This window comes from Drosophila mojavensis, unplaced genomic scaffold, assembly GCF_018153725.1.
Source record: "Drosophila mojavensis isolate 15081-1352.22 unplaced genomic scaffold, ASM1815372v1 contig_231, whole genome shotgun sequence".
NCBI classification, from domain to species: Eukaryota; Metazoa; Arthropoda; class Insecta; order Diptera; family Drosophilidae; genus Drosophila; species Drosophila mojavensis.
The window spans coordinates 5194193-5209944 of record NW_025318772.1 but is presented as its reverse complement, the minus strand read 5'-3'; the positions used below and the strand labels follow the sequence as shown (position 1 = coordinate 5209944).

General features: G+C 40.1%; 1 protein-coding gene across 1 annotated transcript in view; it reads left to right on the top strand.

Moving 5' to 3' along the window:
- LOC6575003 (G protein-coupled receptor kinase 2) overlaps positions 1-15752 on the top strand; it is a 55091-nt gene that overhangs the window by 1024 nt on the left and 38315 nt on the right. The window contains exon 2 of the mRNA XM_015167784.3: positions 4633-4655. The gene's annotated coding sequence lies outside the window, so the exon portion shown is untranslated. The remainder of the gene's footprint in view (positions 1-4632; positions 4656-15752) is intronic.

The following is a 15752-nucleotide window of genomic DNA, read 5'->3' as shown; positions in this document are numbered from 1 at the left end:
TCTGCTTGCTTGCGCCATCGCCAGCTTCTCTCCCGTCGAGAGTGAAAGCATCCGCGTCACAGTCTTGGTCATTCTTATCACTGCTCTTGCTCGTGCTATCTGCAGGGCCTCTCCAACCTCTGCTTGCCTCAAAAATACAAAAAAAAAATAAAATAATAAAATATGAACAAAACTGAAACTCATTACGCTATACGCACTTCCGGTCTGCTGTCTTCTGTCTGCTGTCTGCTGTTTGTTCTCAACTTTGTCATTGTCTTGTCTATTTGCGTGAGCTAATCGAAGTGGGGTTCACTTTATATTTATAGTATGTTTGTTCTGTTATGCATTTGACATACTATTGATTTCCCATTAATAATTTATATACAGTGAAAGCGCTCATGAGCGCACACGATAGTTTCTAATATGGAAGCTAAACAGAAATCCCGAAATTCTTTCATTCTTCAATATTTATGAATTTTTTTTTAATATTGGATTATTTGAGTTTGGCGTTTCATTTCTGCTGTTCATTTGTTGGTGCTTTCACTGTACGACATGTTGACTGCGTCAGTGGCTGCTGATAACAGCGATTTAAATATAAATGACCCTTAGAGAAAAATGATATATCATATTCATCATATTCAGTGCTTTATCTTTGCGAAATTGCTTGAACAACTCGCGCGAAGTGCTCGATATTTATGTAGTTATTTGCCATGGCGCTGTGCTGTTTCGTTATCTTCTTTGCATTTGCTCATGCTGTTGTTGTTGTTGCTTTTGCTGTTGTTGTTGCTGTTGCCTTTGTATTTTGTTGTATGTCATTGTAAGTGACACTGATTGCCGATTGCCAGACGGGCTGCATAATTAGACAGCGCTTAGCATTCGCTGATAGCTTCGGCCGCTTCCGCTCCATCACTCATCGGCAGCGTTCGATGTTCCGTTTTCAATTTGAGAAGCCAACGGCGACCCGCACTTACATGTTGGCCAGGCCCGTCCGGGCCCGGCTCCGAGTCAGACTGGGCCAAGAGAGTTGGCCACATGTGGTGCTGATAGCAGAGGGCCGACGTCATGCTTTTGTTATTGCCATTAGGCGGGATCCTAGGCCAAAGGCGAAGTATTTTTGTGGCACCATAAAAAGCATTCGAGTGCCGTAGGTTTGCGTCACAGGTTCAGAACTGGCACAAAACTGAGCACAAAGCTGAAGGAGAACATGATGTGTATATTGTCTGACTGGAAAGACAATAAACCATCAATGAGCAGGACTAGTCGAAGGACCGAACCCCAAAGCAAATAAAACTCAATCGAATATTATTATCAACAAGGACGGCGACGCGCCCCACAATTGGGTTTCCGAACCCATTCGCATGTCGGACTTGGGCCCTAGCAATTGGGGATTGGCCACATGCTGCTCATCGTTTGCACGCGTCGTGGCGCTATTGAACTTAACACGAACCCAGTCTGCTTTCCGGCTTATTCCCATTCCCATTCCAATTGCCGTTCCCCTTCCCCTTGCCCTTACCGATCCCTTGCCCATTACCGTTTCCAATCCCAGGCTCGTTTTCGTCATTGGCTTTGGCTCTAATTTGGCGCGACTCTGACACTTGTTAGCCAATATGTTTTCAGCCATGTTAATGGCTAAACGGAATTGATATTAATTGCCGCACGCCCACGCACATTGATGGTGGTGGGCGTGGCAGCGGACAACAGCCACGCTAAGCGCTCGTCCATTAGCCAGCCACAAAAATCGCATGAAAATCAGCTTAACTCATTTTTGCGGCAGCAACTAGAAAACCGAAAAAGAAGGCACCGGCTTATCAGCTTAGCCTCTATTGCATTGCGGTCGACTCTTTAATACCCTTTCCCTGCAGCTCTTTAATTTACTGTTGTTGTCATAAAGGACGCTAATCCTTGAATGTATATACAATTGCAGTTACCTGAAACCCTTCACACACACGCACACACACATTATTGGCTTACAACTTTAATTGTGTGTGTCTGATAGAATGTGCCACTGTGTGCGTGTGTGTGTGTGTGTGTGTACACACTTAGCCGCTGGCTGTTACCTGGACAACGCATTGTGACTTCAATTCAATTAATCCTAGTTCTCCTACCGCGTGCAACCCCTGAGAAATTGATCATATTACAATTTTTCTATGAGCCTCTGATTGAATTGGGCTGTTCTTGGATGAGGCGATGATTGTTGTCCCGTATCCATTTGCCGGGAACCATCTTTTATGTGCGCATACAGGTCCCAACAACTCAATTCAATTAGACTTGAGAACTTCCATTCGAAATGGGAGAAAACTTTATGCCCGACAAGGAGCAAGTACAAGCAGAAGTTGAGGAAGAGATGTACACTAAATGCATTTGTAATAGCTTAAGGCGTTTTAAAATATCATCGATTGCTATACACAAAACACGAATTCTATATTAATTTCAATTCAAAACAGCCAATCGCCTTTAAGCCCAATTAATAAGAGTTTCCTTAAAATTAAATTGACTTGTTCCTTTGAAATTTTGAAGATGGCTAATTTAGGCTGAAACAGAGACAGTTACATAAATTAAATAGCTAAGTAATTGCAATTCAAAAAATTGCACAATTCCTTCAAATGCGAGATTTAAATTTGAAGCAATTATAATTAAAGTGGCTCTTCAAATTGTCATCTTCCAGGCAAGTTGAAGACTTTATCTGTGCATTCTGTGTTCGCAGAAATTCTCGAATTCAGCAACGGCCATAAATTGCCTTAAATTCCATTTAATCCCGTAGAGTAAACATTCTGACTGGCTAGATGAGGCTGCTCGGCCAACATTTGCCAGCTGATGAATTAATATTTAAGTAGCCATCTAGTTGAGTAGTTCTCATAAGAAGCGACTTAAGGACGCCTTGTGTTTCACTTAATTTCCTGTGCTCGCCTGGCTTATTTCATGGCGCCACGTCCTTGGCTACCTGCCACGTTTAGTCAGCCATCATGCTGATAAGAAATTTCAGCTAATCAAGCGGGTCCGGACGGACACCGCTTTTTGGAGGGGGCGCAGCCGCCTACCGTAATGACCTTGATAAACTTTTGCGCATCAGTTTGTCAGTGGGTTGCTTTGCTTTCTTAGGATGTGCTGCGTCTTGTTTGGCTTACGGCCATTCTCTTTCTATTTTTTTTATTGTTATTGCTCACGACGTGTTTTTATTTTGTTTATTTTTTGAAAAACACTTTACATGTTTCCAGGTAAGAGATACTCTACCTCCGCATGTTTACAAATATATACAACAAACAAACAAACACTTTCTGGATATATGGAGGGGAAATAAATAAATGCTCAGGATTCAGAGAATACTCGAGGTGTGAAAAGCCAAGCTTGCACAAACTTTAAGATGAAGTGAAAAGTTCCTTAAATGTTTCTTTAAATTGAAGACGAAAAAAGGAACGGAAGCAAATTTAAAATGTATTATGTGCGTATCTAATGAATATTTGATACACTAAATATAGGGTATTCAGAGCTTAAGTTTATCCTTGCTGAGCTTTCCTTAGGCTTAGGCCAGCCCTTTGTTATGCTGTGTGTTTTTGTAGTTGTTGCTCCTTTTCACTCACTGTTGATTAGAGTCAAACCCTCGTCCCTTTTGACACGCCTTTGACTGAGTGTTATTGCCACTTTGACACGTCAACCTTTAAGCTTGGACCGTTTTTACGCACCCGTGCTTTACCTGGACGGCGTGGCCCACAAATTCAATTTCACTGTTCTAGTGTTAACACGCAAATGCAACCCGAAATATATGAACGCACACACTTACATACAGTGTGATCCATCAGCAGATGTGACCAAAAATTATTCAAAGTGTCATTGAAACTTTTTGTTGTGCGAGCACAAAGGAGCAGGCTGATGTTAAATCATCAGCAGCTATCTCGCTGATGCCCCACTCACTTGGCCCCCGCCAGGCGCGCGCTTGAAAATCAATCATTTGTGCATTGAACCCCGCCCCATTCGGCGACTGTGACAGCAGTAAATATGCATGGCCAACGCCATGTGGCCAACACCTTGGCACTGCGGCCAGCGACTTGGGAACATCAGAGCACGGCACAAGAAAAAAAAAAATGAAAAAAGAATACAAAGCAATAAAGAACAAAACAACAACGACAACAGCAACAACAACAAACAGTCTACAGGCAATGTATGCAAAAAGACCAAAGAAACAAAAACTGGCTCATAATGCGCCTTAGGCTACAGCTTCGGGCCCCGTCATCCGTCCGGGCCCTGGCAGCGCGTCCAATCGACCAGCCCGGCGGCATACGTGTAGAATTCATTAACAATAAAGCGCAGAGAAGACGAAGAGTCTGCAAGCATGGCAACACGACAATGGCAAGGAAGAGCGCTTAAAGGGAGGGGCGGGGAGGGAGGCCCTATATGACTCCAGGGCTGCTTGGTTACCAAGAATTCTCGGCGAGTCAAATCCTGGGTGGTCCTTTCGACTTGGTCGCCGTCTGTTATGTGAGTCGTCGTTGGCTTAAACGATTTTATATTGTTGCCACAATTTCGGTTAGGAGTAAACGGGGAAATGAATCGAGCGAGGCTTACATACAGGAATAATTGACTAACCGTTTTATATTACTTTCATCCCGAGTGCTTAATAAATTTACTCAAAAAAATTTGTATTTCATTCTTTTGCAGATATCTGTAATAAGGAACTCAAGGTAAGCTTCTTCATTTTTAATGCATCTTATATATTACAATTTTACGGAATCTTAATGATTTCTTTTAACGATGTGAGATTACATATAGATAGATTACAATTTTAAATTTACATTTTAAGTATAAGTGCTACGACGGGCGACGAAGCGTTGGGCTGATACAGCCAGCGATTGCATATAGACTTAAGATTCCTGATCATAAGTTTAGATTCAACTGACTAAGTTGATTTAAGGGAGTAGGTCTACAAATAATAATAATTTTTTCTTGAAATTACTAAAGTTAATCCCTAAATGATTATTTTGGAGAGGCTGTATGAAAAATAATTTTATCCATTCGGCTTTTGTTTTAGTTTAGTTTCTTTTCCAATAGAGTGAGTGCCCTCTCAGTGAGTCTATAAAAACTTTTGAGACATTAAAAATTTATCTAGCTAAACATCGATTCGCTGTGTTTGTTTTTAATATATTCGATGCTTGATTCTATATAATATTTGGCAGGCTCTTTGTCAGCGCTGTGCTAGCCAGAAATTAATGCGTTGGGTTTTTGTTTAGGTTGTTGCTTTTGTGTCTGTTGCTGGCGGTGGTTTTCGTGGTGGTGCAGCTGTAGTCTCGCAGTCATGAATTGATTTTTTGGCGCTTGTTTCAAAACAAATCCGTTCTGGAAAACTGACGCCTGTCGCCGATTGCCTCCCCCCCGAAAAGAGCAAAATACATATATCACGATTTTAGAATTTGTATATTCCATAAAAAAAAGCCAACACTTTGCCTGACAGCAAGAGACAGCATGAAAAAAAAGCACACTCTGAGTGTGAGAGAGAGAGAGAAGAGGATAGACACTTGTACAAACACTTCGAGTGCTTAACTTTGTTCTGGTTTTTCTTGTTGCTATTTTTTGTTTTGTTTTTGGTTTGCTTTTGTTTTTGCTTTTTGTTCTCCATAAACTTTTGCCTTCTGTTACAGCAGAATGTCAGTTCTGCCCGCTCCTTCCCCTTACCAACTGAGACTGACAACATTTGTTTTTTTTAACAACAGCAGCTGCAGCACAATGGGTAAATGCATTTGTTGATGTTATCCAAAACTTTGACTAAGGTGATTTGCCACCGTCTCTAAATTGTGGGCGTGGCAGTGGAAAATTGTAGTTTGTGTTAGTTTATGCTGGTGTTGTGCATATTGGAACAGTGTTATAAATTTACTGACGGAATAAAAATTGGTGACAATTAATAAATTGGATGGATTATACAATGTTCACATATCTTAATTTACTAATAGAGAAAATAAACAAACCTTAACTGAATAAAAGTTTAGCAAGTAAAAGATAAAGCAAGGAATACTTTCTTCGGTTTACAGTAAACCCTTTCCAAACTAAACTTAAGCAGTAGTATCATCTATGTACTTCTTCGATAAGTTAAACTCTTGTTTGCTAGTTTAAATCTTTCAATGAATCAATAGATAAAGAAATGTAAACTTACTCAAACTAATATACTCCTTTGACAAAAAAAAAAAAACTAATATTAATAAAAACTTTTCGCCTGACACACTTGACAGCTTTTGAAATAGCAGAAAATACATACATTCACACACCCACCCACACACATATACATACACACACATATATATATATACTTATATTTATATACATTTATACATCTCAAGAACTTGGCGTTTGGCTTGCATGCAAGGGACACAAATGTTGGAGTTGACTTTTAGCGTTTTCTGCTGCTATTTTTACAGTCGCACTTGGCAACACACAAACTTGTCAAGTTTATGGAACAGCCAATCTAGAAAGTTGGTCCCTCCCACGTTTGTCACTCGTTCGCAATTGTTTCAGACGAGAGCCAAGAGGCGAGTGCCGATGGCTGAGACCTGAGAATTGAGACCTGAGACCCGAGCACTGAGCACTGAGCGCACACAGAGCGGGTCTTAAGGTGCGCGGCACAATTGCCAGCGACATCAGCTGACGGACACTTTGTCATTACGAGTTTCGGTTGAAATCTTTATGAGCCCATAAATTTTGCCAATCGATCGTGGGACGCTTCATTTTGCAAGCTCGCCTACCTGTCTACGAAAAACGCGCACATTTTTGTCTTACCTTCCCGTTTGGTTTTATTACGTCTGACAAGTTTTGACACAGTTGTCGTACATCAAATTGGGACGGCAAAAAATGATTGAACACTTGCATTAGGCAAATGACAGATACAGGAATACAATTTTTCGCTGCATGTGTGTACCTGTGACTTCTACACCTGTAATGGCCTATGAGACCTTAGTACATGTATTGAAAAGTATTTGAAAACTTCTGTAGTTAGATGAAATACAACCCAAATGGTCTGTTATTGTAGACAAAGTAAATATCTGATCAAATTTGCATAATTCGGCCGACTTTTCCCTATAAAAAAGTGGCTTCTAATAAAGCCCATGCATATTTAAAGGCTTTGGCAAGGAGTCAAGTCTGGTAGACTGCACGTACCTGTGCAAGCAGACGGAAATTTCATATTTGATGTTTGTCTGCTTGCGTCCTGTGGCCAATTTGCAAATAGCCTAAAAAAAATTGCGCTGCCATAACGGCAACGACAACGTCAACGGCTGCATCAAAACTTTGAGCAAATATTGACATTATTTTTCGCTTTTCCTCAACATTTTCCAGCCGTTTTTATTGCACATCGAGTAAATAAAACATTCAACATACACATACACATTCACATACACATACATATGCATATCATCGCTACTCAGCTCAGCTCAGCTTAACTTGACTGACATTCCAGTTCTTACTTACCCTGAACCGTGCTCACCTGGACTCACCTCACCTGTGTGCGGCAGGCATCGTGGTCAACGTCGCAACGTCATCACCAGCGACGACTGCGGTCGATGCTGCTGTTGATTTAGCTGCTGGCCTCGTCCCGTTTGCCGGCTTTTGGCTGTCTGCAGAGCTTACTTAACGCCCTGGCCTGGCCTGCCTGGCCTGGCCTCGTCTGCCCTGAGCTGGTCAAGTAATGTGCCTTGGTCAGCCAAGGGCTCAGTGAATGCTCGATTATAGCCCCATAATATTCATTTTAATATTTAAATACGTTTATGATTGTCAGTATTAAGTTCCTACTTGGTTGAGCTGCCGCATTATTACACTGTGCGCAAGTTTTTAACTTAAATAAAAAGAAAATGCTTACAGCGGCTAATAATGAAAAACTAAAGATAGATTAGTTTAGTTCTAAAGCCCAAAATTTAAATGCCAAATGAATTATAGTTCTATAAGTGAACATTTTCTGTGATTTACACAGCTTTGCACGACTGAGGTAGAGTGGGAATTTCTGGCAGTCTTATATTTCGAATGAGCTGAAAATAGATTAATATTCGCTATAGTCACTCTGGCTATTGATATTCCCAGTTCTACGAATAGCTGCGCGTAATAAAATATTGGATGCGGTTCCGGAATTATAATATTCAAAGCTGACAGTCTATACGCTCCGATAGGTGGACCCTGCGGCAGGAACTGACATGCATAAGGAATTTATATTTGTGCAACTATTTGCATGCATAGTAATCCATGAATTCAAAAAAAAAAAAAAAAAAAAAAAAAAAAAAAAAAAAAGAAATATCGAGTGCCGAATGTGTGCCATGTGATTGCTATTTGGCATTGCGATTGCAGTTGCTGTTGCTGTTGCAATTGATTGATAAATTCGTTAGCGGGAATATGTAAAAATAAGTATAAAATAGAAAATGTTGCGCTTTATTCTCGTTGCCATTTGCAGTTTCGATTTGTAAGGCAAATTTACTCGCGCCGGACGTGCGAGCCAATTTGATATTTGCATGTAGATCTATATTGGCATGTGTGTATACGTATATATTTCTGTGTGTATGTATGTACATATATAATATCGATTGATACGAGTATTTCGACATTTGAATTAACAGCAGGGCAACCTGCTGGCGTTGTCAGGGCTTTTGGTTGTGTTTGTTTTAGCTGAACTGTTATTTGTTTATGCATTACATGGCCTAGCGCCGCAAAGGCTTGACCAACGTCCATTCATAAAGCTGCAATATCAACAACAGCTACACCAACCAGCAATAGCCCCGGGCAATGAGCGTTTAACGCAATTGTTAGCCTTGTGCCAGAAACCAAATAGTAGTAATAATGCGAAAAAAAAAAACAACAACAACAGCAACGATAGTAGCAACAACCGCAAAGAAATCATGAAATGCGAGGGAAATAAAATACGAATCAAAAATAAATGCCGCAAGTTTATGAACATTTAAAAATCGCGCCGACACTTTGTGTTGAAAATTCAATTAAAGTGGCAACATGTCGTCGCGTGTAATTAATGCAAATGGCCAGAAATAAAACTAAATCAAGTCGCAAATCGGACAAAAGCGAAAATGCCACCGGGAGAGGCAGGTGAGGCAGCGGCGAGAGCTCAAAATGCATTCGAAATAAAATGAAATGAAATGTAAACACGAAAAGTAGCCAAGTTAATAAAAATATTTTTGCCAATGTGCGCTGCGAAAACTAGAATATTGAAATGGATTGAATTGAAATCAATTGAAAATACGAGAGAGAAAAGAAAAATGAAAACAAACTGCCAGAAAAGTGAAAATATTTGCACAATGCTGTAAGAGCTGTAAATACACGCCATAAACAAATGCAAATGCAAATGCAATTGCAAATGCGAACGCAATAAATCGGTTAACTACAATTATTATGTAAAGTCTCAACTAATGCGACACAGTAGAGAGCTGCAATAAAGAAATAAAATAAAATAAATCAGCAATCAAATATAAATAAAACAAAAATAAATGCGAAAGAAAAGAAAAGGAAAGAAAAATAGGTAAATAGAGACAAACGCATGTCGAACAGTATTTGAAAACCAGTTTATTGACAAGACTTCGGTAGACGCTCTTAAATTCAATGATTAAGTTAATGTTTATGCCTTGTTATTGCTGTCGTTGTGCAAATGACGTCACAGTGACGTCAAAGCGATCCGCTTTTATTTATAGCAGGTGCGACCCGAGGCGACCAAACGCCAATGCGATCCGATCCGATCCGATCCGCACCTCGGCCCCCAAGGGGAGGCGAGCGGCCAGCAGTGAAAGGCAAAAGCCAAATTAAAACATACACACTGTGTCAATAAAACATCGTCATAGTATTTAAATGAGGTTTGACAGCCACACACACACAAGCACATTAATGCGTATTTACATGTGTATTTCTGTGCGAGTGTGTGTGTGTGTGTGCACTCATATATTATTATAAATAAATACTTGTATTGATACAGGTGGCCTTACTCAGGCCAAGCAATTCATATTTCTTTTGGTCGGGTCAAATGCGGGCCAGCCTTGGCGCAATGCGGGTCCCCTTCGTTGTTATTGTTGTTGTAGCTGTTGCTTGTTTTATACTCCACACTGGACACATTGAATGGGCACTTTCCAGCGATTGATCGATTTGACATAAGCATATGCTTATAGAAGGTGCGGTCCCATTCCTGATAGCCCAGTGAACTTTGCGAAAATAGCGATTAGAAATGTGAGCTATTTTTAGTGGCAGCTGTGCTCGGACGCACATTGACTCGCTTAGTATAGATTATGAGCTGAGCTGTCTTAAAAAATAAATGTTACATATACTTACATACATACGATTTCATGTATTGCTAAATACGGTGCTCATAATCTGAGCTATAGAATAAATAAATAAATAAACGTTTCGTAATATATAGTCTTAAAGTAGTTGTGGCTTGTAATAACATAAATTCCGCTTTTAATTAATTATAGCGCTCATATTAAGCATTATAAATATGTTTACACAGTTTATAATTTAAACATGACCGCATTATTAATAATGCTGATTAAAATGCGATGCGATGACTGTTTTACACAATTTACACACAGCTATGGCTGTGGTTGGCATTTTATGTGGAATAATTATATGTAAGCACCTAATGTCTGCTATATACTGATTAATTAATTAATTAATTTATTATGAAATACACATACCGTAAGGCTGACAGCAGCAGACACTCGCCGCATTGTATCACAACACCTCCGATGTCTATTTCCATAGTCGATTTATTGTTGTTGTTGCAATCGCTGCCGCCAAGGCCTGCTATTAGAATAGTTACTCAATACAACAGAAAAAAAAAAGAAAAACAAAAACAATTTAATTCCTCAAAGCATTTGACGCGCCCTGTCGCAGTCGCGTATGCCATGAATGAAGCACTCCACAGTGGAATGTGCTGTGTGATCACAAATGAATGAAAATGCTTACAGACAGACGGACGGAGAAAAAGAGAGGGAAAGAGAGATGGAATGCAGAGGGAGTGAGAGTGAGAAGCCCTCCTTGCCGACAGAGGCAATAATAACAATAAACATATACAAATTCCTATGCCATATTGTGGCAATCGCATCGAGCTGTGTCTTACAGTACGCGTCATTCACATTGCGTCCACACACAGAGCTGAGAGATTGCTTGTCGGCGTCTCTGAACTAGTTTGTATAACTCCAACAAAGCCCAGAGACTATGTGCTCTAATATATATTAATATATAAATTTATATATATTAAGTTAATTGGAACGTACAACAAGCAGAATTCTCTATTGTTCTATGGCTGTGCTTGCATACAAATTCTAGAATTCTAGAGAAAATCATCTGCATTGTCTGCTTGAGTTCAGAGGGTTAATTAATGGCCTATGCATTAGTGAAGGTTAAAGATGACTATGCAACTAAAAATATTTTATGATAAAGATAAGCTAAGTTATAAATCAAGCGGCAAATTTCATTTCAAATATCTGATGTGTTGAATTATCGCAGATTCATCATATCTTTTTATTTGTTCTATTTGACAATTGAATTAAGTTGTCTACTCGAGCGTGTTTTTGGTTCCCACAGAGCCACACGCCATACAATTATGATATACGGTCCATAAAACATACCTCTGCTATAAGTAAGCCGCTAATTGTACATACATTTATGATACAAGACGTAGTATAAGTGACCCAATTGGCTGCGGTTTCGTGCCACGATAATTTTCACACCATGCAAATTTGCTGGCAAGTTTATTGCGCTTTGAAATTCAATCTGCGCATCGACTTTGTTGCTTTGTTGCTTCTAATTGTAAATTTGAATAGTTTGGCGCTGATGAGTCAGAGCGGCCAAGTTTGTACTGAACATTATCACATGATAATCATATGATGTGCCTTGTCTTTTAGATTGCTGTTTTGCATGTTATATAAGTCGGATTTGACGTATCTCTCTATGCCACTGTCTCTCTCTCTCTCTCTCTCTCTCCCTCTCTCTCTGTCTCTCTCTCTCTCGCTCGCTTTCTTGCCTTTGATTGATGCCTGTGCGCTTAGCAATCAGCTTTAATGGCGAATACCAAAGTCGAATTTCGATGAGTGCAGCAGGCTGTAAATATATAGAAGAATGGAAAAGGCCAATGACTGCTTCTATTCCAGCCCCCGTTTTTGCCAATGCATTCAGTGAATCTTACCAAAAAAAAAAAAAAAAAAAAAAGGAGAGGAAAATAGCTTCCACAGGCAGCGACAAGTGCAACGGCGCTGTTTGCTTCTGGCTCTGGCAAAACTTGGCCCAAGCTCTACCCTACACGAAAATATATATAAATATATATATTTTTTCTGTCACTCTCTTCTCTTGCTCCCTCTCTCTCTCTCTCTCTCTCTCTCTTTGCTGTTGTCGCATCCTTTGTATTGCATACAAAAGATTTTCGCTCGCCCGTTGTTTTTTTCCAATGTGCATGTTTTCTTCTTCTTCTTCTTCTCTGCATATTTGTGTTCATTTGCAAGATTTCTTCCCTTATTTTAAGCAGGGTGCGACTAGGGCGGCCAAAAGGGCGGCATGTGTGCGTCATTGTGATGCTTGGGGTGTGTTTTATGCCATTGAAATGCAACCGAGCATCTCTGCTGCTGCCGGTTGCCCCAACAGCTCACACCCAGGCCCAATCCCGTGCTCTCGAACCCGTTGCCGTTTGCCGGGACCGTTGCTTCCGCTGCATAAATATAACGCTACTTGCGCGTGCTGCACATTTCTCGGAATTTATTTGGCTTCACCAGAGCAGGCAGCGGCAGAGCTGCAACTTTACTCCAAAGTTTGTGTCGTGCCTGGAACGCTTAAATTAGATTTTAGTTGAGATTTTTGCTATTATTTTGCAGCAGCTCACTAAAGTAGTGCCAGCTAAATTAATGTACAAGAGCGTGAGCTCCAGTTACTATACCAAAATTGCTTAAAACAAAAAAAAACAAAAAGATAGAAATACCTAAACACATTTTGGGAGTAATTTAACCAATTTAACTAAGTGCATGCATTGAATGTTTATTTTATTTTCTTGCTATATATGTATAATAATAATTTATTACAATATATGCAAATACATTTATTTTTATGCTTTCCATTTGCTGGGCTTACTTTTCTCCTGCTTTTCACGAAAGTCGTGTCGCAGAGCACAGCTTAAGGCACGTCCATCTCTAACTCTAACCCGTAAATCGTGGCTCATGGCATCGACACGGATCACAGGTTGTCTGTGCCGTCTACTGATTAGCAGCCAAGCATACGTGGCACAAATATTACCAGCTTCAGCTGCGTGCAGTTGCCTCACCTGGCACAGGTAGACCACATACCAAACCCGAGCAGACCGAACCAGCCAGGCAGCCAGGCAGCCCAGTCAACTTCTGACAACACAACACAATATCTAGAGAATTTGTGGATGGCCGTTGCCATGGCTCTGCTCATCAATTTGGCTACGTGCAACAGCTTTTAATGTGGATACATTTGGATTGTTCTGTTTTAGCCAGGATTTTCTGGGCAAGTCTCTGTGCCTCGAGCTAACTTTGTTTGCACAATTTAATTGCATATAATTATCGTGTCGACAAAGCAAACTGCAAGTAAATTAACTATGTCAGAGCAGAGCCAGTCCATAGTCAGTATTAGAGAACGTAGTCCCCCTGTTCCTTAAATAATATTTCAATCATAACAAACCGAGCTGCCGGTAGGCGAATGTTAAAGAAATATTCAAGAGCTAACGAGTTTCGTAATTTTAACAATTTCATTAATTAATTTAATATACATAAAAAAATATTTGGTATTGCTACTGCCAGAGAATTAGTTCGAGTTGAAAATATATTTTTGATGGTTAGGAATAAATGAAATTCGTTATCTGGCAACAGTTTTGCATGCAAATTTATTCCCGTTGAGAGTTTCGCAAAGCAAAATACAAAATAAATAAAAAAACGAGATGGGAATTAAAAGCAAAACGAAAATAAAAAAGCGCCCAAAGCAATTAAATATTTAATGGAAGTTTTGTGTTTTTATTTTGTTTTCATTAAACATACATTAGCAGCAAGTAAGGGCAACAATTTATGCATGAATGAACAAAAGTAAATATTGCATGTGACGGAAACAAATGCACTCAGCCAGATGGGAAATTCGCAATATATTTGATAGCCATAGCAAAAGTGGTTTTTATAAAAATGTCCATGCCATGTGTTTATATGTAAATCAGCCCGAGGACAGCAATAAAACTTCAACTAAAACCAATAAAAATATCGATGTTAGCTTAACGCTGGCAGACACTGTAACGCTGCCAAGTAGGCAACAAAAATAAGTAAGGAGTAATAAAAGTTGCAACTGCAGCTAGACGGCATATGGGTGTGTGTGGATAGATGTCTGTGTGTGTGTGTAAGGATCTATCTCTAGTTCTCGTTGAAAATTTATGCACGTTCCCGTTGAATGCTGGACTCGGCTGGGCTGGGTCATCTATGGCAGCAACGCAACCAAACACCATTAACATTGTCAACGCTTGGCATGATTTATGTTGGGCGCTGTTTTAGCCATGGCCCAATTGTGAAATGGCACACAACGCAGGGGGCTGGCCACCGGCGGCCCAATAATAATGCGGCGCTCATGCCCCGCGCTGAGTGGTGCCATTTTGCAACATATTCAATCGAGTGGAGGTGCCACTTCAGCTAACGGGGCTATTTATAGTGCACATTAATGACCAAGTGTTGCGCAACGCACAATTACAGCTGCAACACTGCAACACTGCAATTGCAATGGTTCTGGTTCTGGTTCTGGTTCTGGTTTTTAGCTGTAAATGGAACTTGGTACGAATCGATTTTATAGTCAGTTCTATAATAAAGCCTTGCCAATTAGCTGAAGTGATTTTCAGCTTCTGTGCATTTCAGTTAATTGCATTTTGAGAAAATAATTACTTTTATAACGCTGTCCATATCGATTGTACAGCACTTAAAAGTTTGTCTTTATTTATTAGTTAGAGGAATTTGTTGCTGCATTTAGATTATAGATTCTCTATACCCACAGGCCCTTACACACATCAGCGAGTGGCGTTAAACATGAAAGTTCAGTAATTGAGTTTTGTCGAGTTATCAACAAGTTATGTCACTCCGGAGTCCGGAGAGCGCCCAGGGCGAAACCGAACTGAACACTATGGAACAGCTGAAAATTTTAGTAAATAAAGTTTTTCTCAGGATTGAAAAATGCAGCATTAAAATATAAATAAATAAATAAGCCATGGGAGTCAACTGCTTCTAGTTGCGTTGGGTAGTGAAGTTTTGGATAACTTTTAGCTGCTTACGCAATGCATAAAATCATACTATACCATTGATGCATACACTTACTCACACACTCACACACCCACACACAGACACCCACATTGACTCTCAGAGACACACGCGCAGCGGCAAAAGTCAAGTCAAGTTGTTGGCCATTTAAGTGACCGCACAATTTTGCCAAATTAAATCCAGTTCAATCGTAAAGCTGGGAGGAACTGCAGAGGCCAACCGAGGCGATGGCATATCTAGAGCCAGCCAAGCAAATCCGCACGCTGTTCAGCTTAAATTGTCTGAAAAAGGGTTTATAGTCATGTCGTTTTATATACTGGCTGGTTGACTGCGATGTCTTAGTGCAAGACAGAGCGCAAGCGAGCAAGCGATAGGGAGGTCTCTCTAGACAAGCAGACCTTAAGCACTTATCTACATAACATTCTGAAAATATTTGCTAGACCCACTAGCCAGCTAGCCCGGATAGCTCTCTTGCTCTTTATTGTGATTGCCTGCCCAAGAGCGCTGCGTAATAAGCTCTGCCCA